The sequence below is a fragment of the Panthera onca genome, chromosome D4 (assembly GCF_046562875.1).
Source record: "Panthera onca isolate mPanOnc1 chromosome D4, mPanOnc1 haplotype 2, whole genome shotgun sequence".
NCBI lineage: Eukaryota > Metazoa > Chordata > Mammalia > Carnivora > Felidae > Panthera > Panthera onca.
In genome coordinates, this window is record NC_138351.1 from 9,712,238 (window position 1) to 9,738,394 (window position 26,157).

The 26,157-nt window shown below is 40.3% G+C and overlaps 1 protein-coding gene and 1 long non-coding RNA gene across 3 annotated transcripts in view; both read left to right on the top strand.

Moving 5' to 3' along the window:
- LOC132663666 (uncharacterized) overlaps positions 1 to 17,917 on the top strand; it is a 72,414-nt gene extending 54,497 nt beyond the window's left edge. The window contains exon 13 of one of the 2 annotated variants that reach the window (XR_013551495.1): positions 17,242 to 17,917. The gene's annotated coding sequence lies outside the window, so the exon portion shown is untranslated. Of the gene's footprint in view, positions 1 to 2,533; positions 4,677 to 17,241 lie in introns of those variants that run through there. The other variant, XR_013551497.2, reaches the window with a different exon arrangement.
- Positions 17,918 to 19,338: 1,421 nt separating this feature from the next.
- Positions 19,339 to 25,950, top strand: LOC132663668 (uncharacterized). Its single transcript, XR_009603209.3, has 3 exons — positions 19,339 to 19,948; positions 23,835 to 24,052; positions 25,156 to 25,950. It is a non-coding gene; the product is annotated as an uncharacterized LOC132663668 (long non-coding RNA).
- Positions 25,951 to 26,157: the final 207 nt, after the last annotated feature.

Genomic DNA, 26,157 nt, shown 5'->3' on the forward strand with positions numbered 1-26,157 from the left:
ACAATTCGAACACCCCCATTGCCTCTGAGATAAAGACCAACCCTCTGTTTAAACGAAGCACACATGAATGGCTCAAACCATCTCCTATTACACTTCTCAGCACAGACCAATCTCTTCTCACTGAAAAATATGATCATAATATCCATCCAAGGAGGCGGCTGAACTGTTAGGTCCAGGTATACAGTTTAATTTGATTTGACTTCAGTTATCTAAGAGATAGATGGGCTGTACGTGTTTCAGGAGATTCCCCACCAATGTTATTTCTCACAACCAGGTTCCCTACTATCTTCTCTGGATGACTACCTTTCCATCTTTAACTAAAAGCTGAATAGGTATTGTGGTATAACCCCTTTGAACGTCTGATAGAACTTGCATGCCCAGGAACAGCCTCTGGGAAACCCACTCTTACAGGCAACATGGAGCTTTAAAAATGGAATTTTCAATGGGAAAAATGAAATTCAAACTCCTTTGTGTGATTTATGATGCTTTTCACAACCCAACCTCAGCCTGCTTTTCCACACCTGATTTATTAATTCCCTTTTAGCATTTTCATGCCTCATCCAACTAAACTCCAGCATGTTCCATGAAGACACTCACTGAGACCCCGTAGATGCTTCCTCAACACCCGTTCCTGTTTCCTCTACCTTCTCTGCCTACTGGGTCCTCAAGGATGGCACCTTTTCTGGGAATCCTTCCCTGATTCACCTAACAATTAATCTTACCCTTTACTAGATTCCAGTAACACTTTGCTTCTGCCAGATCTTAATATCTCCTTTTTAGCTTCTCTGATTTCCCCCCTTCCCCGGCACATTGTGAACTCCTCCAGGGTAGAAATTTGTCTTATTTATCTTTGTATTCCGGCATCGGGGACTTTGTCTGACCTGGATTTATTACACCAGATATTTTTTGAGTGCATCCTGTACAGACAAAGCAAGTTGGGACAGTTCCCTTCCTGTGATGTTAGGTTAAAAACAACAACACCACATGAGTTACTCCACAGGTGACCTAAATATGCTTCCATTTTTTTCTGAAGCCACCCAGATCTGTGGAAATGGATTACTCAATATGGTTTGATATAGAAAAGGGAGGCCCAGTACATAGTTAGGTTGAACCACTAACTGATTCTACTGAACTCTGTTTCCTAACTTGGTATTTCCCGGATTTGAAAAGCTCCAAAGAATGCATGTTGCCACTGATTCCAAGTGTCTTCTCCTGTTTGTGCAACCTCCGTCAGGTCAAAGGACTTTGCAAAATTATATTTGGCATGTGGATACATCACTTCATCCGCCAGTAAAACACACATGCCCCCTTACAAGTAAAACAGAGCAACTGTCCCAAGGGACCTTGGCAGTTTTATAGCAGAGGTAAGAGAAGGGTCAGGGAAAAAAAGATAGCTACTCCTCCTTGATTTCCTGACATAAATAGAAAATTTAAGAACTAAGTTACCCAATTTCATTGTCATTCAAACGACCTATTTAGGGGAAGGCTACAGTAAGTATTATGTGAATCTGACCTCAGTTCAGGACTTTGAGACTTTTTAATCAGCCATCCATCACAAAAAGCCATATTATGGACCTTCAGAGCAACATGAGCACTGCACAAATCTACAAAATTTCCATAAGTGCAGTTCCAAAAATGTGTTGATCAATGAAAGCATTCTGAATACAGAAACTGGAAGCTGGTATCTGAAGTTACTTTATATCATATTGTTTATATATTAACCAATCTAGAAAAAAAGTTGTTTTTGCTTTTTTGGGTACATATGCAAAGTCAAATCACACTACCAACTTTTGTTGGGAAATAAGTTATTTTATTTATAGTAAAGTTTCCACATGATAGAGTAAGTGCAGGGCTTTATAAATTTGGCATTATTTTTTCTACTTTTCTATTCAAAAGTTTATGAAACTTCCATCAGGTGTTAATTGTGGGGGTGCCTGGGTGGCCCCATTGGTTAAGCATTTGACCCTTGATTTCCACTCAGGTCATGATGTCACAGTTGTCAGACTGAGCCCAATGTCAGGTGCCAGGTTGGGTGTGGAGCCTACTTAAGATTCTCGGGGCACCTGGGTGGCTCAGTCGGTTAAGCGTCTGACTTCAGCTCAGGTCACGATCTCACGGTCCGTGAGTTCAAGCCCCGTGTCGGGCTCTGGGCTGATGGCTCAGAGCCTGGAGCCTGCTTCCAATTCTGTGTCTCCCTCTCTCTCTGCCCCTCCCCCATTCATGCTCTGTCTCTCTCTGTCCCAAAAATAAATAAACGTTAAAAAAAATTTTTTTTAAAAATTAAAAAAAAAAAAAGATTCTCTCCCTCTCTTTCTGCCCCTCCCCTGCCCATGTGCACACATGCACACTCTCTAAAATAGTGAATGGTGTGACAGCCTCTGTAGTTTGCACTAGAGAAAGATCACTAAAATCTTTATCCACATATAATATACAGTATCCTAGGGAAGACAGACCAGCTAAGATATCATTTCAATACATTATGATATAAGTTCTTAGATACAGGTGGTCATGAGTGCTCTGGAATCTCTCTCAGAGGAAAGGCAAAGATGAGAGCTCACAGGAAGCCCTCCCCAAAGTGCTGAGCCTTGGAAGATGAAAACCATGAGTACCATGCATGAGATGGAGATGACAGTGCACCTCCTTACAATGAAATGAGAGCAGGAGGAACCAAGGACAGGATCTGGATAGCCCACAAATGAAGGGGTAAGTGAAGGAAGGGGAGACTTTGAAGGGGATCAAGCAGCGAGGAGAAAGGTAGAAGAGCCAGGAGAGAATAGTGCCACAGAAGCTTGTTGTCCAAGAGATCACAGACAGCATCTCAAGGAGGGAGTCAATAGTCGATGGTAACATGCAGAGAAAAAGTAGAGAAGTGAGAAGAGTAGAGAAGCTGATATGGGCTGATATGGGTGGAGGAGATAACCATGAGTAAGAGGGAGGAGCTCCAGTGTTCCAAGACAGTGGGCAAAGACCCAAGAAAGGGAGCAGGGGTAGGTAAATACATGGGTGGGAGGAACAGAAGTTAATGTAGTTCAAAGGCAGATGGCTTTAGTTTTTTTATTCAAAGTCGGCAACAAAATATCATCTGCTGCTGCTGAGGACGTAGGGACTGGGGAAGTGCCTGGAGGAAAATGGTAGTTTGGGGACATCAGAGAACGAAGAAGAAGAGTATTACTGAAAGCTGGGGAGAGCACTGGGTTTGAGATGCCTCGGATTCACATGGTTGTGGTTTCCTCCATCTGAAAGCAGAAGCCCAGAGATTGAGGCAGGGAATAGTAGCAAATGTTTCCTGAGCATTTACTATACATCAGACACTAATTTCAGCATCTTTATGTTGTGTGGTAGGCAGAGTAACAACTTCCCCGAAATGTCAAATCCTAATCCCTGGAACCTGTGAATGTGGTACGTTATACATGGCAAAGAAGAATTAAGGTTGCAGATGAAATTGAAATGGCTGGTCAACTAACTTTAAAATATGGAGAGTATGGGGCACCTGGGTGGCTCAGTCGGTTAAGCATCCAACTCTTGATTTCGGCTCAGGTCATGTGATTCCCTCTCCCCTTACCCTGCTTGTGCATTCTCGTTCTCAAAATAATAAATAAACAAACAAACTTAAAAAAATAAAATAGGGAGAGTATACTGGATTATCTGGGTGGGCTCAATATAATAAGGGTCCTGTTAGGCAGAAGAAAGAAGCACAAGAGAAGATCACAATGATACAATGTGAGAAGGACTGAACCTGCCATGGCCGGCATTAAAGGTGGAGGAAGGGACCATGAGCCAAAGAATGCAGGTGGTCTCTAGGAACTAGAAAACATAAGGAAATGGATGTTCTCCTAGAACCTCCCAAAAGGAATGCAGCACTGCCAACATCTTGATTTTAGAGCCTCAGGAGACTGTGCCAGACTTCTGACCTACGAAAGTGTCAGCTAACAAATTTGTACAATTTTATTTTGTAAATTTGTGATAACTTGTTACAGCAGCAATAAGAAACTAAAATGCACACGTTTTATTTGAATTCTCACAACAGTATTTTACCGGTTGGGAAACTTAGTGAGTCAATCCTGGTTATTGCCCTGGATGCCATAAGAGAGGTGGGGGACAAAGCGTAAGGAAGTAATGTTATTTTATAAACATCTGCCTCAAGGAGAGCCTTGTAATATTTTTTAGGCAAGAAATCATAGACCACTTCTGAAGGCACCGAGTTCAAAAGTGATGCTGATAATGTGGGGTTCTCAGATTCTTCCATCTAGATGGCCCTATGCTATCCCTATCAGTTTTCTGCTTTACTATCCGAGATTTGGTAAAGCTGCATTTCAAGCCTTCTCTTCAATATGACTCACAATTAGGTCCTGGGCCTGATTTTCAGCCCAATCTGCCTTCTGCCTCCAGTAGTGGGGGGGGGGGGGGCTCTTTAAGGCCACAAGAGAGGGCTTTAGGGTTGCACATTATGCCCTGAATTAGTGGTTGATTATGTTGAGCCCACCAAGTCAACGGCCTTTATAATTACTGTTGGTACCATATCTTTCAAGCGTTATTGAGTGTGCGAATGCCAGTATCCCAACCCATTGGACCCCAGGTAAGATTCTTAGCATCTGTGATGTTTGGCAAGTCTGGGGATAACCCCACTCTACTTCTCTCCTCCAGGGGCCATCTTTTCCAGTTAAGACAATATCCAATTCCAGAAGCACCTGCTACATCTTAGAATTAAAATAATTTTACTTCCAAGTCAAGACAAAATGTCATGAAATACAGAAGACAGAAGTCCTAGATATGGCAATTCCCTTGTGTTTTACAAAGTAAATGATAAATGTAGTTAACTAAAAGGTCCCCAACAGCTTCCAGTAGTGGATGAAGCTAAGGAAGATGAACCAGAACTGCTCTTACAATGTTATGTTCTACGTTTGCCTTCTTGGTAGTGACTTTCTCATTTTTTAAGGACTGCTGATTTCTACTTTGCTTTGCCATAATTTCTTTTTTCCTCATTTTTACTGTACTAGAATTTTGTCAGGGCTCATTGATAAATTAATCGACAGGATACAATATAAAGTAAATCCACGTGTAGCCTTACCACAAATTTTCAAGAGCCCAGGTACAATGACTTTTGTGCCCTTTATCCATCTTTTCCCTTATCTCCCTGTTCTTAGGAGAGCAGGACAGGCTTGGGATTGACTATTAAAAGGCCAAGATATCATGCGCAGGTTGGTTGGTTGTTGCTTCTGTCTCTCTAAACAGGTGCTCTCTGAGCCCCATCTTCTTCACATCTTATATAGGGATGATCAGAAAACCCAGTTGGTATCATTCTACTCTTCTCGTTGCTCAGGCTTCTCTAGTGACACTACATTGAGTTTCTGCAACATGCCAAACTCCCTTGAAGGGATTCTGTACTTGCTTTTCTTCTAACATACCCTTCCTGCTAATATACCCTAAGTAGGTGACTTCTCATCTTAGATCTCAGCCTAAATGTTATTTTACTTAAATACTAGGGTGTCCTTCCTTGACTGTTTTATCTAAGTAGATCACCTCTTAAAATTCAGCATCACTGCACACTATTTCCTTGATAACCCATATAACATTCTAAATTTTATACACACATAAATAAAATATATTGTCTATATATTCAGCTATAATGATACCCTTTAAAATGCTAGTTCAAGGCTTTGCACAGAACGCTCTTAATAAACATTTGTTTATTAAACAAACAGGTCAGTCTATTTCATTAACCTTGAGGGTATTGATGATGCAGTATATGCAGGAAACATTTTAACCATAAAGTATTTTTATCTGTACCAAATACTAGATGCAAATAATATTTCATAATGTTCAAAATTGTTCCTTATTAGATCAATTATCAGATGCTATGCCAAAAATAGCAGTATATCTATGAACTTTACAGATTTTAAATGCTCACATCTGTAATTCTCACAATATTTCCTGGAAGCGTGCCAGGTATTTCATCCTAAATAAATGGATTATGTGCATAATTTAAGTTAGGAAAGAATGACACATTTTGAGGGCTCTAAATGTGTAAATGATTACATATTAAGTGAGGAATTGCTTTCTCTTTTGCCCACCAGCCAAACGGTGCAAATTCCTTTGATGCTGGAGTTCAGAGAGAAAGGAAATAAATATACCTCTGAAATGGCAGTCGCAGAAGTGCCCATCAGCTCTGAGTTCTGCCTTAATTGAGCATTGGATATGCAGGAGAATAAGCTACTTGCCAATGTCACATGATTTATATCCATAATCAGAAAAAGATGAGGCTTAAAGTTCAGGTGCAGATTGACATTCTCTAGCCTGCACAAAGCTGATCATGACCTTTCGAAGCCATGAGCAATCACTTAATGTCCATTTCTTCTCAGCCACCTGGAACGTCAAATCAAGAAGCATCTTTGGAAAGCTAAGATTTTGAATTGCAAAGTGATGCCCAAATGATCCAGCTATGAAGCTTAGAGCTGGGCAGGGAGAAATTAATCAGGCAGTGGGTTTTTAAAAGAGAAACGTGGCTTCCATCTTTTATGTATAAGAAGCAAACAAGTTGAAAACTTTTTTCCAAAAACAAAATCCTTTGTGACTATGATCCCTTGAACAGTCTCATGATAGTAAGTCCTGGAATCGACATTGGAAATGCACAGAACAGGCATGCTGACCCCTGAGTGCATGACATTTCTAGGATCAGTCACAAGTCCACATACATGTGACAGTGTGCTGAATTTCGCAGGCACAGTATCTGCCTCTAGTCCTTTATTTAATGGTTTTTCCAAATGACAGCTTCCTAGATTATTTCCATAGGAATGTAAAAAGCAGGCTACAATTCAAGGACTCAATAACTGGCTAGATGCCCTTGGAGTCTCATGACCTTCATTTCAAGTAGGTCCAGATAGAAAAGAACACTACTGGCTGTCATATTTGCAGTACCTGCAATGTACTAGCATCTATTACATGTCTTGTCTCATTCAGCCCTCTCTCTAACACCATGATTGGATATTTTAAATGTTGGCTACAAGGAAACTGAAACACATCATCAATGAGCACAAACTAATGAGTAGCAGAGCAGGTACACAAACCTGTCTCAAATAGGCTCCAAGGCTCATGCTCTTTCCACTACACTATCTCTTCTTCACTTGATCTCTACTGAGTGTCAACCTATTTTTCTCATCAGTGTTATGACTAGTGTCTGCTAGGAGGGCAGATTGGGTCACTGGCCTCCAAAGAATGCTCCCAGTTTTTTCATCTCAATTGAGCTCCCTGGAGGGTTTCCTTTCTGGCTCAGAGCAGTGTGTATTGACCTTGCCAGTCATGGTTGCAGTGTCTTCAAGAAAAGCCCAGCTGAGTTTGCTCCCATCAATGCTGTCAGGAGCACAAGTTGGTTTCCCCTGAACGCTATACTCTGGAGCGTTCTGTGGCAAGAACTCTTATCAGGGGCAGTTGTTCTCAGAAATGGTGGCTCTCAACGGTGGCTCTAAATTGCCTCCTTGCCAACCCTTGCCTTCATTCCTAACAATGGGAACCCTTGGCAGCCAATAATCCTTCTAACTACTATTGACAAACCATCAGCATAGTCCTTTACCGGTCTTCCAGTCTCATGTAGCTTTGGCTACCAATAGGTAATTATAAATAAGGCCACACAGCTCTTTGGAGAAAATGTTAACAATTCCTATGCACATTTCTACTCTGATTCATACTTTTGTCTGCTGCCTCAGCCCTGTTTTACTTTGGTTGATGCCAGGAAGTACTCACCCTTCTCCGCATCAGCAAAGGAGACTATTCTCCAAGGAGACAGCAATAGGGAGCCACTTACTCTTCTCTGGAAGTACCTGGATTCAGGTTATATGAAGATGTAATGCTATAAAAATCTCAGACTCTCCCTTCTTGGGGTACAGAACCATCTAAACAAAGCAAGGCCCCAGAAGAGTCTGAGAAATACGTTAGTAATTCCAGGTAGATTAATCAAATACTATTAGAAACCAAATCTAAAGCAAGCCACATATGGGATATTTTTCTTTTTCATCTGCTTTCAATGATAATTTGGTTTTTCTTGACTTGAAAGAAAGCTTTATCTGATTGAATGGTCTCTCTGGCTATCAACCCATTTCTCTCCTGCCTTTTACTGTTTATTTTATAGACTAGAGATAAACCTGCTTCAATAACCCCCTTTCCTCATTGCAGTGTGGTTCCGTTCATCAAAACTCTAATATTCTTGGATTCTAATGTAGGCAATTCCAATGACCTTTCAAAATCTTCATTTTCCTTGCCCTCTCTTTCTAGAACTTTCCAGGAGAGAAACTAAGAGCTCTGGTTGAGCTGCTCCCCCAAAGCCGGTACCGATTTACTAGTCATACAAGGGAGCCATCTTGGAAGCAAATCCTCCAGCCCTCAGTTAATCACCAGCAACCACCAACTACCTCCAGCTAACACTGCATGGGGCAGAGACAAGCCTTACCCCACTGAGCCCTGCCCAAATTAAAGATTTATGAGGAAAAAAAATTACTGCTGTTTTAAGCCCATTTTAACTAAAACATGACTTTGATCCTAAAGCACGAGACCCTCCTCTGAACCCTCTGTACCCATCTATCATTGAACTATGCTATACTGTGTTACAAGTTATTTTTTAATGTGTTTAGATATTATCCTCTTGGAGACAGGTATTGTGTACTACATTTGTTGAGTTCTCGCACAGTGACTTTTTAGGCAGTAGATACTCTATAAATATTTCCTGGTTAATTAAATCCAAGACTATGTGTTCTATGAGATAAAATTGCTTCTTATTGTGCCAGCTCTGCAAACATGAGAGAGGGCGCAGAGAAGACATCCTGAAACCCACCCAGACTCTGGGTGGATAACTGACATTTAAGATACTAAAATATGTGTATCATAGACAATGCATATAACCACCCATTCTTCAATCTTCTAAAGTGCTTATTTAATGCTCTTTTGGAATTTGGTATCCAAATCTTGGGATTTCTTTAAAAAGTCAACCTACATTAGAGCCTTATCACTCAACCTATTTTTTTTATTAATGCGTTACAACAGAAATGAAGTTTGCAGTTAATGAGCTACGCATAATCTATCTGTAAATAATAACCACCACTAACGGGCAAATTAATTAGACTTCAGGTTTCTTCTCTTTGTTTTTACACTACTTTGTTTACCCTAATACATTTCATCTAAATATCATTAGACATAACTTCCGGAATGGCAGTATGAGGAGCTCTGAAGACTCACTTCCTAACAAAACAAACTGAACTAGTAAAAACCAAAACACCAACAACTATTTAAAATCTCTATGCAGTGCCTAAGAGAGTACAATAAATGAAGAAGCATTTATTCAACAAAATCTAATAAACTGTGGTAAGAACAGTGAGAGCCTATGTCACTTGAGTCATGATCTACTCCATCCCTTACCCTTCCCCCCAACTCAGCATGCTTGAGATTCTGTTCCAGAGAGGGGTCCCTCTCCCCCAAGCTACCAGTCAAGTGCTATTTCTCCCTGGGATGGACATGTGCCAACATTTCTCATCCTCTCCAGCTGCCTGTTGTGAAACTAATTTCTAAACAAGGGTGACCAAGAGGTCAGGGGATCCCTTCCTTCCTCTAGTCCCACTGTTAGTCCCACTGGTTCTACTCCAGGCAAAGGTAGCTGAAAATACTAGAGCCAATTATCATCACCACAGTTTGCTCATACAGAGGATATTCCACACTGGGAGAGGCAAGCTGGGAAGACCAGAGGCTACTGCTCCTGCCCAGTGCCCTGCTCATTAGAGGAAAAAATGGTGCTCCAAGAGAAGAGGGTCATTGTCTCTGCTCCCACATCCAAAGCAGTTTAACTCTGAGATTTTTTTGCATAGAGAGAGGCAAAAAGAAGAAAAGATGTAGAAGCTCTTACCAGACCAACTACATGTATTTGGAATAGAATGTAAGTTTAATCCTAAGAGATTTTCAAAGAACAATGATGATTTGGGGGTAGACAATTAAGAGGAGGCTGATATCTCTATGAAAGCAACAAGGAAAAACTTTAAGGCAACTAGATTACCAGAGAAAATCAGGTAAAGAGATAACTGCTAAGATGAGCCCTTCTGGAGTCAGAAAAAACCTCCAAGACTAGCTCTATAAAAGGTCCCAAATTAGTTGGATCAGACTGTGGAGCACTGTATGTATAAGGAAATTATCAAAAACCATAGAGTAATCAGCCAGCAGTAAGGGGAGCCTAATTAAGCTGGATGTGATACCAACGGACAAAATGGACTTAGCAGCAAGATCAGGAAAATAGCCAAAGAGAACCCTGCTAAAACTGGTTATCCAAAGGTGACTGTGCCCACGCCCAAGGCTGCAAGTTCTCAAGAATGACATCACAGGCCTCATGCTGCATGGGAAATTTCACTGAAGTTCTGCAGCCAAGTTACTAAACAAATAAGCAAATAACAACAACAAATCTGAGAGATGAGAGATGAGAAATCAGCATCCATAGTTGCTACAATATATTACCACAAATGTTCAGTTTTCAGTAACAACAAAAAATTATGAGACATGCACAGATGCAGGCCATTGTGACCAGTACAGGGGGTAAGGGCAAACAGGCAACAAGGACTGCCTCTAAGAGGGCCCAGATAACAGACCTAAAACAAGTTTATAGCAGCCACTATACTATGCTCAAAGAACTAATGGAAACCATGGTTTCAAAAATAAGTATAATCATAATATCTCATCAAATTAGGAATAATAATATATAAATTATAAAAATAAACCAAATGGAAATTTCCAAGTTAAAAATCAACTAAAATGAAAAATTTACTAAAAAGACTCAAAAGCAGATTTGAACTGGTAGACAGAATCAAAGATCTTGAAGATGGATTGTATAACGTGTATCAACCTAAGTAACAGTGATACTGAGTAATGCCTTAGAGAAATGTAGGACATCATAAATAGCAGCAATATACTCATAATGAGACTAGGGGAATGACAGGAGGGGGAGAAGGGAGTAAAAAATATGTGTTTAATAAAATAATGGCTAAATACTCCCAAATTTTATTTTTTTAAAGTAATCTAGACATCCAAGAAACTCAACATCTTTCAAGAAGGATAAATGCAGAAAGATATACAACCAGACACTTCATAACTAAAATGTTAAAAGACAAAGAGAAAAATCTTGAAAGCAGTGAGAAAAAGAACTCATCAAGTACAAGAGAACCCAAAAAATTAACAGCTGACTTCCCATCAGAAACAATGAGACTGGAAGGCAGTGGCATGATACATTTAAAGTGCTGAAATTTCAAAAATAGGTCTCCCAAGAAACTTATATCCAGAAAAACAATGTTTCAAAAACGAAAGCAAAATCAAGACCTTCCCAGATAAATAAGACTGAGAGAATTTGTTGCTCTCACAATATCTTATAAGAAATACTAAGGGAAGTTCAGGCTGAAAGCAAGTGACCACAGACAGTAATATAAATCTATGTGAAAAAGAAAAGAGTACTGATACAGATAATAACATAATTGTAAAACACAATATAAATGCATGTTTCTTCTTCTTTCTCTTAGCTTATTTAAAAAGCAGCTCTGTAGGAGCACCTGGGTGGCTCAGTCAGTTAAGCGTCTGACTTCAGCTCAGGTCATGATCTTATGGTTCGTGAGTTCGAGCCCCGTGTCGGGCTCTGTGCTGACAGCTCAGAGCCTGGAGCCTAGAGCCTGCCTCAGATTTGGGGTCTCCTCTCTCTGCCCCTTCCCCACTTGTGCTCTGTCTCTATCAAAAATAAATAAATATTAAAAAAAAATTAAAAATATAAAATGCAGCTGTGTCAAGGTGCCTGGCTGGCTTAGTTGGTAGAGCATGTGACTCTTGACCGAGGGCTTGTAAGTTCAAGCCCCATGTTAGGTGCGGAGCTTACTTAAAACTTAAAATCTTAATAAAAATAAAATAGAAAAAGCAGCTGTGTCAAACAATATGCATGTAATTGTATTTGGTGGTCTATAATATAGAAATGCAATCTATTTGCTAATGGCAAAAAGGAGATGGGAGCAAAGCTATAATGTAGTAAGGTAACAACACCATATGCTAACTGAAAGCAAGAGCAACAAATGAAGAGAACCGGAAATGGCAAATCAAATAGTCGATAAAACAAACTCTACAAATATGTACTTGCTCTCCTTTCCTCTCTCAGTTTCTTAGAAAGACATCAATTATGTAAAGTAATAATTACAACATGTATTTTGGAAGTGGTTACCTAGATATGGTATGCATAATGCATAACAAGAGCAGCACAAAAGAAGGGGCAGAAACAACAGAGCTATATAGGAGCATCTTTCTTGTATTTCCCTGGAGTCAGTAGAAATCTGATCTAGAGTCTGCAAATTAAGATACAGATGGTAAGTCCTCAAGCAGCCAATAAGAAAATAACTCACAAATATGTATAGTGTAATGTCACACTAGAAAAAAAATCATGAATGTGAAAGAAAGAAGTAAAAGAATAGAGGAACAAAGTGTTGTGGCTTGATTTACATCCCCCTAAAATTCATACGGTGAAGTCCTAATCCCCAATACCTCAGAATGTTACTTTATTTGGAGGTAGGGCCATTATAGAGGGAATACAGCTAAAATGAGGTCATTAGGATGGGCCCTAATCCAATACAACTAGTATCCTTATAAGAAGGGAAAATTTGGACACACATACACAGAAGGAAGATGATGTGAGTAGATACAGGGCAAAGACAGCTAAGTTAAAGCCAAGGACAGAGGGCTGGAATGGACCCTTCCCCCACACAGCTCTCAGAAAGAACCAACCCTGTTGATAACTTGATCTCAGAACTTCAGGCCTCCATGTGTGAGACAACAAATTTTTGTTGTTTAAGCCCTCCAGTTTGTGGTACTTTGTTATGACTGCCTTAGAAAAATAATGTCTACATAGAAAACAAAAAGTAAAATGGCAGATGTAAATCTAACTCTATCAATAGTGACATTAAGCATGAATGGATTAAACATTCCAGTCAGAAAGCAGAGACTGTCAAACTAAATAAAAAGACAAGACCCAGTTATATGCTATCTATAGAAGATACCTTTTAGATTCAAAGATACAAATAAATTATAAGTAAAAGGATGGAAAAAAAGATATATCTTACCAACAGTAACCATAAGAAAGCTGTTGTGGCTATAGTATTATCAGTCAACAGAGGCTTTGAAACAGAAAGTGTTAATAAAGATAAAGAGATACATTTAATTATTACAAAAGAGTCAACCCACCAAGAAAGATATAGCAATTACAAACACATATACACCTAAAAACAAAGCCTAAAACACATGAAGCAAAAACTAACAAATGAAGGGAGACACTGAAAATCAACAATGGTTGGAGGCCTTAATACTCCAATTTCAATAATGAATAAACCAAATAGGCAGAAGATGAACAAAAAGAAGAGTTGAACAACACTGCAAACCAGTTAGACCTAAGAGAGACTCTCTCTACCAACAACATCGTATGTATTTGTTTTGCAGGTGCACGAGACAATCCCCACAAATACATTAAATGATAAAACAAGCCTTGATAAATTTAAGAGGATTGAAATTACAGAAATGATCATCTCCACAATGGAATCAACTTTAAAGTCAATAACAGAAAGAAATTCGGGGAATTCAGAAATGAGTTGATATTTAAAAACACTCTTAAATATCCAATAGGTCAAAGAAGAAACCGCAAAGGAAATCAAACAATACTTTGATGGATAAAAATTAAAATACAATATAGGAAAACATATGGGACAGTTAAAATCGTAGAGAGAGGGAAATTTATAGCCTATGTTAGAAATGCCTCTACACAATAACCTAACATTCCACTTTAAGACACTAGACAAAGAAGACACACAAACTTTAAAACAAACAAACATAGACATATAATAAAGATTACAGTACAATCAATAAAATGGAAAATAGAAAAACATAACTTCACTAAAGAATTCTATCAAACATTTAAAAAGTATCAGTATCAATACTTCACAAATTCTTCTAAAAAATAGAAGAGGAAGGAACATTTCTCAACTCACTTTATGATGTCAGTATTACCTTGATACCAAAACCCGACAAATATCACAAGTAAACTATAGATCAGCATCTCTTATGAATAGACACAAAAATCGCTAAGATATTAGCAAACGAAATCAAGCAACATGTTAAAAAAGTTATGTCATGATCAAGATATAAAAAGGATTATACATCATGAGCAAGTAGTTTTTATCCCCAAAAGATATAAAACTGGTTCAACATCCAAAAATGATTTACATATTAATAAAAATAAATGACAAAACACATCATAATCTCAATAGCTGCTGAAAAAGGCAAAAATGAAAAAATCAAACATCCCTTTGTGATAAAAAAAAAAAAAAAAAAAAAAAAAAACACCTAACTAACTTGGACTAGAAAGGAACATCCTCAATCTAAAAAGGAACACCTATGAAAACACCAAAGTTAAAGGGAACTGACAGGAAAATTCTGCCATCTGTTAGGTAGGTCTATTCCAGTTATGCATTATTTAACTGGGGAAATCACCACCCACTGGACCCACTGCAAGATGGGCTTGACCTAAAACTCCATTGACCTAACTTCTATAAGCCCTTCCTGTGATTGATGGGGCACAGTCACAGATGTTGGGTGTCTTGTACTTAGTTCAAAGCCAGTGTCCAGTAGTCCCCAAAGGGTCTGATTACTTCTTTCCCCCAAGTATACAGCTACTCTAGTAAAAAGGCTATAGGTCCCTCTAGGGAGACTAGAAGAAAGATTAACAATATAACCTTTTGGTAGTCCTAAATTCTTTCTTCAAGGGGACATTCCCCCCCCCCCCCACTTGTTTAATTGGTTCTGGGTCTGTAAGTTGGCTCCAGTCTGGGAATTGATTGAGGGGCCATGACTCTGCCTTTAGGATTCAGGTTGAACTTTCTGGTTCATTCAACTCAAAATTTTTCTGCTTCTACCAACAAAGAATTTAGTAGGCTTCCTACCTATTTTACTTCTAGCTCACTCTAATTAATTATCCAGAGCCATAGTCCTATACAAGTCAGACTACTTATTGCTGCTTTGACTCTCCTGTCCATTACAGTAGCCATCTCACTTGGCCTTTGGTGGTGAGGGTTTCCAACTACTCTCACTCTCACTGCATATCAGTTTTCCATTTCAGTGACTTCAGTTTCTATGGGGGATGTCTGGCCTACAGAGAAGAGTGATAGCACAGTTCCCCTCACACACTGATTCCTCAGAGCGCTGGTGCAAGGTGTACATTTTGGCCCCTTCCAGTGTAGGTGAGTAGGTCTTAAATACACTCTAACATTCCAGTCTCTCCCAGTCTTTGAATCCCTTGCCCTACATTAAACCAAGGAATGTCTAACATTTCCAATTCACTCATGGTGAGCCATATTTTGGCCCGTGTTTCATCATCCTGAAAAGAAAAAATCTGAACGCATCCCTCCTAATATCAGGAACAAGACAAGGACAAGTTTTCACACCACTGCCATTCAACATGCTAGTGTAGGGCAATTAGACAATTAAATTCTCCCCAGGACAATTACACAACAAAACGAGAAAAAAGTGATCAGATTATAAAGGGAGAAGTAAAGCTATCTCTGTTTGCCCATGACATCATCATGTATACAGAAAATACTAATGAATCCACTAAAAACTATTAGGACTAGCAGAGGTGTTCAGCAAGGTGGCAGGGCTCTAAGATCAATACACAAAAATCAAATGTGTTTCTACATAATAGTAATGAATAAACCAAAAATGCAATTAAAAAATAACTTCATTTACAATGGCATCAAAAGGAATAAGACACTTAGGAATAGGTTTCACAAGAGAAATGCAAACATTATACTCTGAGTACTACAAAATACTGCTGAAAGAAATTAAAGACCTAATGAAACAAAGTATCCCGTGTTCATACATTGGAAGACTTAATATTGTTAGTATAGCAATACTCTTCAAAATGATCTGTAAGCCCTATCAAATCGAAACTGGCTTTTTAAATAGAAATAGACAAGCTGATCCTAAAACTTATATGGAAATTTAAGGGACCTTAGAAGAGCCAAAACAATCTTGAAAAAGAACAAAACTGAAAGACTTACACTTTCAATTTTAAAATTAACTACAAAGGGGCGCCTGGGTGACTCAGTCAGTTAAGCGTCTGACTTCGGCTCAGGTCATAATATCACAGTTTGTGAGTTCAAGCCCCGTGTCAGGCTCTGTGCTGACAGCTCAGAGCCTGGAGCCTGCTTTGGATTCTGTCTCTCCTTTTGTCTCTGACCCCCACCCCCAATTGTGTTCTGTCTCTCAAAATTAATTAAATGTAAAAATAAATAAATAAATAAAATAAAATACAAAGTTACAATACTCAAAACAATGTGATACCAGCATAAAGACAAACATACAGAGCAAGTGAATAGAATTGAGAGTCCAGATTTTACTCTCACACTTCTGGTCCATTGATTTCAAAAAAGGTAGTAAGATATTCAACAAAGGAAGGAATAGTCTTTTCAACAAATGATGCTGGGACAACTGGACAATCATAAGCAAAAGAAGTTGGATCCCCTAACTCACATTATATATAAAAGTGCAACAACATAAATGTAAGAACGAAAAGTAGACAATACTTAGAAAAATATCACAGGTATACATTTTCATGACCTTGGATTAGGCAACGTTTTCTTAAATATGACTAAAAGCTCAAGCAACGACAAAAACAGAGAAGTTGGACTCCATCAAAATGTAAAACTTCTGTGCTACACCATTAAGAAAGTTAGAAGACAGTCTATAAAATAGGAGAAAATATTTCCAAAGTATATATTTGAGGAGTGATAAAGAACTCTTACAACTCAATAATAATTAAAAAACAGTAGGCATAGGATCTGAATAGACATTTTCCCTAACAAGATTTATAAATGGCCAGTAAGCACATGTAAAGTTACTTGACATTAGCAGTCATCAGGGAAATGGAAATTAAAATTACAATGCAATATCACTTCCTTCCACTTTTTTGGATATTATGAAGAATGCTGCTATGAATATTCATGAGCAAATTATTGTGTGAACATATGTTTTCATTTTTCTTGACTATATACCTAGGTATCAAATTTCTGGGCAATACAACTACTGTTTAACCTTTTTAGAAACTGCCAGACTATTTTCCAAAACAAGTGTACCGTGTTTCATTCCCATGAGCAGTGTATGAGAGTTCTAATCTCATCGACACTTGTTTTTCCTTTTTAATCCTAGCCGTCCTTGTGGATATGAACTCAAGTGTCCATTAACTGATGAATGAATAAAATGTGGTATATCCATACCATGGAATACTATTCAGCCACAAACAAGAATGAAATACTATACCTGCTACAACATGGATGAATCGTGACAAAATTTTGCCAAATGAAAGAAGCCAGTCATAAAATGTCATATATTGTGTGATTTTCTTCACATGAAATGTCCAGTTGAGGCAAGTAATGGAGAGACAGAAAGTACTTTTGTGGTTGCCTAGGGGTCAGGGCCTTGAAGGCATATGGGGAGACTGCTAATGGGTCTGGGGTTTCTTTTAGAAGTAATATAAATGTTATAAAATTGATTTGTGGGGCACCTGGCTGGTTCAGTTGGTACAGCACACAATTCTTGATCTCGAGGTCGTGAGTTCAAGCCCCACATTGGGTGTGGAGCCTACTTAAAAAATATAAAATTGATTATGATTGTACAACTTGGTGAATATACTAAAAATCATTTAACTCTGTATTCTAAAGAGAGGTAAATTGTATGGTTATATGCATTTTATCTCAATAAAGCTATTATTTATAAAAGATCATTATAACATGTTTAACTTATATAAATATGTTCATTCCTTATTTTAAGTTCTTAAAATGTCCCAGAAACCAGCTCACAATTCCCCAATGCTTTGGGCTGCTCTAAAAAATGGTTCCGGACATATAGACTGTTTTTAGTCTTAAACAAAAGTACTTCTCTGGATGAATAATTAAACTCAGAAGGTGGTAAATCTTCTCCCTTCTCAGCCTTTTTGTTAAAATGGGGACTAGGCGCAGGACTTGGCCACTACAAGTGACCAAATAAGTGATCACTGAATTTTAGAGCAAGAAGGGGGTCTAGTGACCAGCTAAGAAGCATCCCATGAACAAATTTTTAGCTTGCTATGGATTCTACCAAAGCAAATAAGGGCTTGGATTCTGATAGTTTCCTCAAGTGGTAATTGCAGGAAGAACTAATAAGTGGAGAAAGACACAAAAGGAAGAAAAACCAATAAAAGATATGATGAAACATGGGTTGCCTTAAATGGGCAATTGGGGCTCAATCCCACTGGGGATACTCTGTGAAGATATGTACAATATGTCTCAAAATTGCCCCAGAGGAGTATAGGGAGGCTGAGACATTTAACCACCAGCTCACATGTCCTCTTAGTTGGGGACTGGTGTTGAAGAGTTAACTCTCCCTCACATCTGGGCTTTGTCTGCCTGCCATAGAAGAAGCTTCTGCTGAAGAAATCCTTCAGGCTTAGAAAAAGAGCAAGGCAGATGCTTGAGGGGAAAGCCGTCAGCTTTCTGGAACTTTCTACAGCTTTGAGTGAGCTTAGGTGGGCTGTGGAGTTGAGAGGTGGACAAACAACATCAACTACAGTCTCTTGTGACAAAGGACACATAAGAGGGATGGGATTTCCACCACTGCTCTGGCTCAAAAGGGAATTTCCAATTCACCTTTCCTGCCCCATCTTGATTAGGAGGTGGATTTCCCTTCAGTTTCATCACCCCACAAGTGACAAAGTCCTTTTCTGATCTGTGGGACTGATGAGCATCTAGGACCTCCACCAGTAGCTTGTCTATACGAGATGGATGCATGCAGAACAGTGGAGGGTTCTAGGCAGAGTCTCACAAGCAGCAACAAACCTCACTTACATCCAGGGACTCCAATGTCCAGAGATTGGTCCATAATGAGAGAAAAGGGACATTTAGGTGTGGAGTCAGTGTCCTCATAGCTTCTTGGCACATGAAAGGTGCCTACCTTCTTACCACGGTTCTCAGCTTCTCCTTTTCACCTTATTGAGGCTTAGCTACTGAGAGAACTCATTCTGCTGACATCAGTGCAAACCTCTCTGTACTATAGCCCCCAATGATCCGTGGTAAAACATTAATTTTGGAAATTAATAATGTAAATTCCACATCTCAAGGTTAGAAGAAGTCAATGTAAAGAAAGCCAAACAAGGTTCCTTACCACAGGATTTCCAAGACCCTTCAGTATGCCTATAAGCCTTGACTATCCTCAAGGAGAAGTTTCAAGGTCATAGTATTTCTTAAAACTATTCTCCCAGAAAAGATTTTCCTATAGATTTTCATGGAACTAGTGTTCTACAGAACACACTTGGGGCAACACTGGTATAGCCCAATCCATTTGTTTCACTGATGAGGAAACTGGAGTCCACAGAACCAAGGTGACTTGCACAAGTCATGCTGTAAGTTGCCGATGGAGCCAGAACTTAAACCCACAATTTCCATCTTTCATATCTCCATGCCCTCTGCTCAGTGACAGTACAATGGTCATGGTTTCACCTGTGATGGAAAGCTCCTGAGTTGTCCTTTCCCTGTCCTTTGTGTCTTCGAGAAATGTCATCCTCCATCACTATCTGAACCAGAGAAATGAAACGTTTGTGTCATTCCTATGGTCAACAACTGTCAACTAGGAGAAGCTAAATGTGACAAGCTCTCACTAAGGATATATAAATGAGGTTTCTAAGCAGCAAAGATACTTTCTCCACTCTCTCTTGCCCCCTCTACTAGATGAATGCTAAGAACACTGGGACCCTAGCGACTGGCAAAGCCATCCAATAGAAAGAAGTCTGCTTTCTTGAACCTGCATGCAGAGGGAAGCCACTGGCTTACCTGCAAAGAGTCCCACATGAGCAAGAAAGAAACTTCTATGAGGATAAACCACTGTAAGTTTTGAGTTTGATACAGCAGTTCACATTGCCCTAGTTAATACACTTAAAGACAAATATATATTTATATATATATATATATATATTTATATATATAGATAGATAGATAGATAGATATATGAGGGTGGATTCATAAATTTGGGGACACAAAGCAATTCTACCTCAATTAGAAAGAACCTGGAACAAAACGTATCAGCCCTTATTCTCAGGGACCAAGAGCCTGGCACAGACATAGCCACCCTGAGCTATGCCCTCCCTCACCATACCTTCACTGAGTCTTGATCACAGCACCTCTCTCAACCTCCTTCAGTGTCACCCACATTTCCCCAGCCCCACTGCCAGAACCCCAGGCTGAGTCATTTTCATCTTTGGGCTGGACTATTCCAAATGCTCTCAAAAGGGTTCTATCTTCTGTATGCTATCCTCCTCCTTTCCCCCGTATTAAACCATTCTCCATGCTGTGTTCAAAATCACCTTCAAAACACACGAATCCCATTTTGACCTACATTCTATCCCCCATCCCCCATGGCATGAATCCCTTCAATTAATTCCAGATGTGATTGCAATGAAATTCAAACTCTTCTGCGGGATATATGGCCCTCCTTTTCAGCTCTCACCAACCCTGTCTTTGGACCCTGTTCCCCAGCCATTTGGAACTTCCTTTGGCTCCTTGGTTGGATCTCGCCTCTCTTGCCTCTTAGCCATGGTATAGGATGCTCCCACGTCCTGAAGTGTGCTGCTCCTTTTTTTCCTTCCCAACCAAGGCCTCATCTTCTCCTTTGCAACAGTTTGACTCTAACTCAACTTAGCTGTCACTTTTGGGAAGGCTTCATTAATAATCTCAGACTGTGTTAGCTTTTTATTGTCTACTTGTCCTTAGTACCCTGCCCATGCCCTAACACAGGACGTTCATGATCTAATTGTATACCTATTAACATATTCCTCTGGAACAATCCTGGAGGGCACAAACACCTCATTCACTGTTGGATCTCACCACTGCCTGGGGGCTTGGAGCAAAGCAGGTGCTCACAAATTATTTCTTTTAGAGATGGTGGAGGGGGGTGGATGGTTGGATTGGATGCCCATTTTGTATGAGCCAAAGAGAAAGCTTTACTTAAGATAGTAGGCAGTGTTGTTTAACAATTAGTGAATATAGGATCCCATTTTTGTCCTATTCATTCTTCTCCACAAAACATCTTTTAACATACGATATTCTAAAGTTGCTGTGTTCGCCTGTTTTAAAGGATTTAACTGGTTTTGTTTACTAATGTTAGTGGAGAACCCAGCACATCTCGTTCTCTGCCAGTCAGGACTACAAAGAAATCTGGCTGGTTGGTCACGAGGAATGAAGCACGCATAGGGTTAAGATCTTGGCTCTGAACTCAGGATGTCTGTGTTAAGTCCTGCCCTAAGATTTACCATAGCCAGATGACCTCAGGCGATGAAATAATGTTTCTACAATCCTTAGCAGAGTGTCTGGTATTAGGAGCTTAACAGCTGGTAGCAAGTTATTAATGTTGTATTTGCTACAGAAACTAGTATCAATGTTATCATTATTCTGCCCTAATAATGTCCTTAGACCATGACAGAGACTACTGGGGGGAGGGGATGTACGCTGTGTGCAGGAAAAGTAACCAACCAAGACCAGTGCGTGAGATTATCAGGGAAGACCCAATTCTCCTCATTGGACAGACAAGAAAAGCCACAGTCAGCAGGTTGAGGAGACCTGCTCCTAGTCACGTAGCCAGTCAGGGCAGGGCTGAGACTCAAACCAGAACTGATTCCAAAGCCAGTTCTCTTTCCACCACACTGCACTGCCCGTGGGCATTAGCATTTCCAGGTCCTACAGGCTTCCGAATTTCTGAGATCAAATAGGACTTAGGATTCCAAATAAGCACACCACAACTGACTGTTGCCCTCTCTCCATTCCTAGCTGCTTGAGATTGTGGGCTTGCAGAGCATTCTGCCCATGAGGTGCAGCACTCATGGATGTAGGTCCTCTGCTCAGGGTGCCCTCTGCCACGAGGACAGACTGGCTCCCACAGAGACCATAGCGTCCTTTTATAAAGTAACTGCTGTGTCTCCCCCAGGACGAGGGTGGGAGTTCCATCTACCTCCTGCACTCCAAAGGCCAGAGATGCTGGGTAGATGTATACCACTGAGACCAAATACAGTGGCCACTTAAATGAACGTTAGGGTGTGCTAAGTCTCTGAAGTCTGGTTCTCAGTGCAAACGGCCAAAGCAGATAATGTACAAAGCCCTCGAAAAGTCATAGATTCTCCAAGCTTGACAGGATCTGGAGCCTTATCTTAATCTGAACTGTTTATTTTGTAGAGAAAATCTGGGCATAGCAAAGGGCAGGAAGAAATACCCAGGCTTTGGTGGTGGTGGTCATGGGGGTGGTGTTCTGAGTTTCATTCCAGTGTCCTTTCCATCACACCAATAAACATTTTTCTAGAGCATTGCTGTAATGGGATGGCACTTATGGCGACTGCCTGACTCAGATGGAGAAACCTGCTTAGGGCATTTGCCATCACTGTAGCAAGCCATTTCAACATAGGTCCTCTTGGGTGATCTGGAACACCTTCTCAGGATGGGATGATTTTTGGGTGGTGGGGGAGTATCTTAGTCTGAGGAATTTGTGTAACAGGAACTCTAAGAGAGGCCAAATAGAAGTGTGGACGATTCTAGAGGGTAAAGAATGTTGCTCATTGCTAGGTTTTCAGTATAGAGAGCAATGCTCTGGAGAGATGAGACCTTCATTCAGATCTACGAGTCAAGACAAAAGGCCAGATCAGGGACATGGCCATCAGCCATCCAGTTGCCACAGGTAGCTCTTGAATGGGCTTAGAGAATTCCCAGGCACCTGCTCTACCCATAGTCTAGTGCCCTCCCTAGGTGGGAGGGAAATTTTGATTATTTTTGATGTTTTATTTTTGAGAGAGAGGGAGACAGAATACAAGTGGGGGAGGGGTAGAGAGAGGGGGAGACACAGAGTCCAAAGCAGGCTCCAGGCTCTGAGGTGTCAGCACAGAGCCCGAGGCAGGGCTTGAACTCCTGAACTGCAAGACCCTGCCTTGAGCTGAAGTCGAACACTTACCTGGCTGAGCCACACATGTGTCCCTGGGGAGGGAAATTTTAAAGGGACCAACCTACGTTCATTAGTTCCAGGAAACTCTGATGTCTTTGAGATCCTATGGAAACTCACAGGACGTCCCTGAACCAGGATATGCTCCAATCAGACAGACAGACAGACACTGGGGATTAGATACGTCCTCTGTTCTTCACAGTGTCCCAGTCACAAATCAGGGACAGGCAACTCTCTATAGTAAGGCAATGCCAGAGAACTAAAGGAGGTCTGCCCAGAGCAGACAGCCCTTCCCAATAATGGAGAGCTGAAAGCAAAACTAAAGAAGAAAATCTCTATCTCTTAATTCCATCCCATCTAAGTCAAGAGGACGCGGCTTTTTGGTTTTTGTTCGTTTGTTTGTTTTTAAGTCTTAAACCTTCATTATCCTTTTTGGTAGGGGTGCATGAAAGAGTCTGAATAAACATTTGACAGGTGACTAGGTAAATAAATGAAGGAAGGAAAGAATAAAGTGAGCGTTGGAGTTAGTGACGAAATGAACCAACTATCCAGGCAGAGAATGACTATGGAGATGTACAAATGAATTGCAAGACCTTCATAATGCATGCATAAATTTGCATGATTCTATGCTGGAAAAAGAAGTTTATCTGTTTGTATAATTCCTATCGGCACAGCATTTCCTCTTCTTTACTCCCCTGAACTGTGTTTAACAAGAAACCTTTAACTATTTTGTTCTCTGAACATTTGGGCAGAATTAAAATAACTCTTTGGTGTTGTTTCTTTTATTTCCCTAGCCAGCCGAATGAGCTATTTTTCACTTCAACTCTCTCCGTCTTGCCTGCTGCCACCACCTGGTCTTGTCACCACAACATTCCTTAACACCCCAGTAGGGAAAAGGCAAACCAGAGGCAGGCAGCCCTGGGCCTTAGAGTCTCAAGTCCACCATCTGATGAAGTGGCTTTGGGCAGGTTACCAATCTCTGGGTCATAATGGAACATGCACTGTGAATATCGTAAGTAGTCATGCAAGGAGAGTACATTGTAGCAGGTGTATCACAGGATGAGTGCTCAATAAAATTTAGTTACTGTTGTATTGATAGATAGGATTATATTAGGTTACATTACCTCCTATTACATGCCCTACCTTATTGCGTATTGCGTTTATTGCACTGCCTGGTGTTGTATCGTATCATATTACATACAGTACTGGTAAATTTACACTTCCTTGCAGAACCTGTGTCTATCGGTGTGTTGGCCAAAGTAACACCCTTCAAAAATATGTCCTCTAAGTGCTTCTTGACTTTCTTCCCCAGACTCAAGACCACTCCTTAGTTCTCTGTTGGGTGCTTCTACGAAGTAGAACGCAGTGCTCGTCACGAAGAAAATCTACTTGTCCTTCTTCTCAGACTTTTCAGCTGCATCCGTGGCAAATTCTGGCTGTCTTGCAGGGCTTTCTCTGTCTTCCCACTCAGAAGTCATGGGGGTTCAGAATCCTCAAGGGAGCTCTGTGTCTGTGGAAGAAAATCAGCTTCGATCTCCTCTGTTGACCTGACTTTCACCCTTCCCCTCCAGCATTCCAGGCTCCCACTCACATCAACAAGCTGCATTTTTAAGAGTTGGTTGAGACTGAGCAGTTAAGGTTAAGAGAGCTCAAGAATGGGGCCAAAGCACTGGGGGGGCCCTGGGAGGGCTCAGTCAGTTGGGTGTCCCACTTTGGCTCAGGTCATGATCTCATGGCTTGTGAGTTAGAGCCCTGCATTGGACTCTGAGCTGACAACTCAGAGCCAGAAGACTGCTTCAGATTCTGTGTCCCTCTCTTACTTTGCCCCTACTCTGCTCATGCTCTGTCTCTAAGAATAAATATTAAAAAATTTAAAAACAACAAAAATAAGAAGAATGGGGCCAAAGCAGAGTCTGACAGCACTCAGGCCAGTGTTCGTGAAGGGCCAGGGTTTCCCAGTAGCCTTGGACTGTTTGCCTTACTCTGGAAAAGGGATTTAGAGGTGAAGACAGGGCATCAAATCAGAGAAATAAGGTATGTTGACCTGGCACAACTCTAAGCTTAAGCCAGGGGCACACACAGTCGGTGACTTTCTCTTCTTTCTATCTTCTTTAGGTCATGAAGTCCCCATTTCTAAGGAGTGAAACATGCTCAAGGAAGAGAGCAACTTTCCCCCAGCCTGACAGAATGCAACATAATTGGTTTATGCCAAACATGGCAATTCCATTCCCTTTTCCCTATGATTGACTTGGGAGCTGGCATGTGACCCAATTCTGACCAGTGAGACTAAAGAGACAATCTGTTGATGATGTCTTCTCCCAAGATTTATGTTTTCTGCTACAAAGAGTAACAGCCAGTTCACTCCTGCCTGACTTGAATGTAATTGCATGGGAACATGATACTTGGAGCTACAGCAGCCATTCTGTGATCATGAGGCAACAAGCCAAAGGGCACAGGATAAAACAGTGAAAAGACAGAATGATATCACTAGATTAGATGATATCATTAAACTGCTGAACCAATCTGGAACCAATGACTTCTAGACTTTGATAATTCGTGAGATGATTAAAAATTTCTATTGTTTTACCCACAATTCTTTTCCTGCTACTTGTAACCAAACACATCTTACATGATACAAACACTATCCAACATGTATTACCATTTTTCTAGTTCATGTCTGTAGATGCGGTGTCTAACTTTTGTATTTTTAACTTTGGGTATGATCCTGGCACTCAGGAAGAGTCACTAAATGTTTGTTTAGGAGGTGTTTTGGTTATAATAACTTCTGAAACGTGTGTATGCGCACAGTGGAATATCACACAGCCATAAAATGAGATCTTGCCATTTGCGACAGCATGGACGGACATAGAGGGTGTTACGCTAAGTGAAGTAAGTCAGAAAGACAAATGTCATAGGATTTCACTCATATATGGAGTCTAACAAAAAAGGAGTAAGTCAACAAAAAGCAGAAAGAGACCCATAAATGCAGATAATAAACTGACGGTTGCCAGAGGGGAGAGGGATGGGGAGACAGGCAACCTGGGTGAAGGGGAGTGGAAGATACGAGCTTCTAGTTATGGAATGAATAAGCCATGGAGGCGAAAGGCACAGCATAGG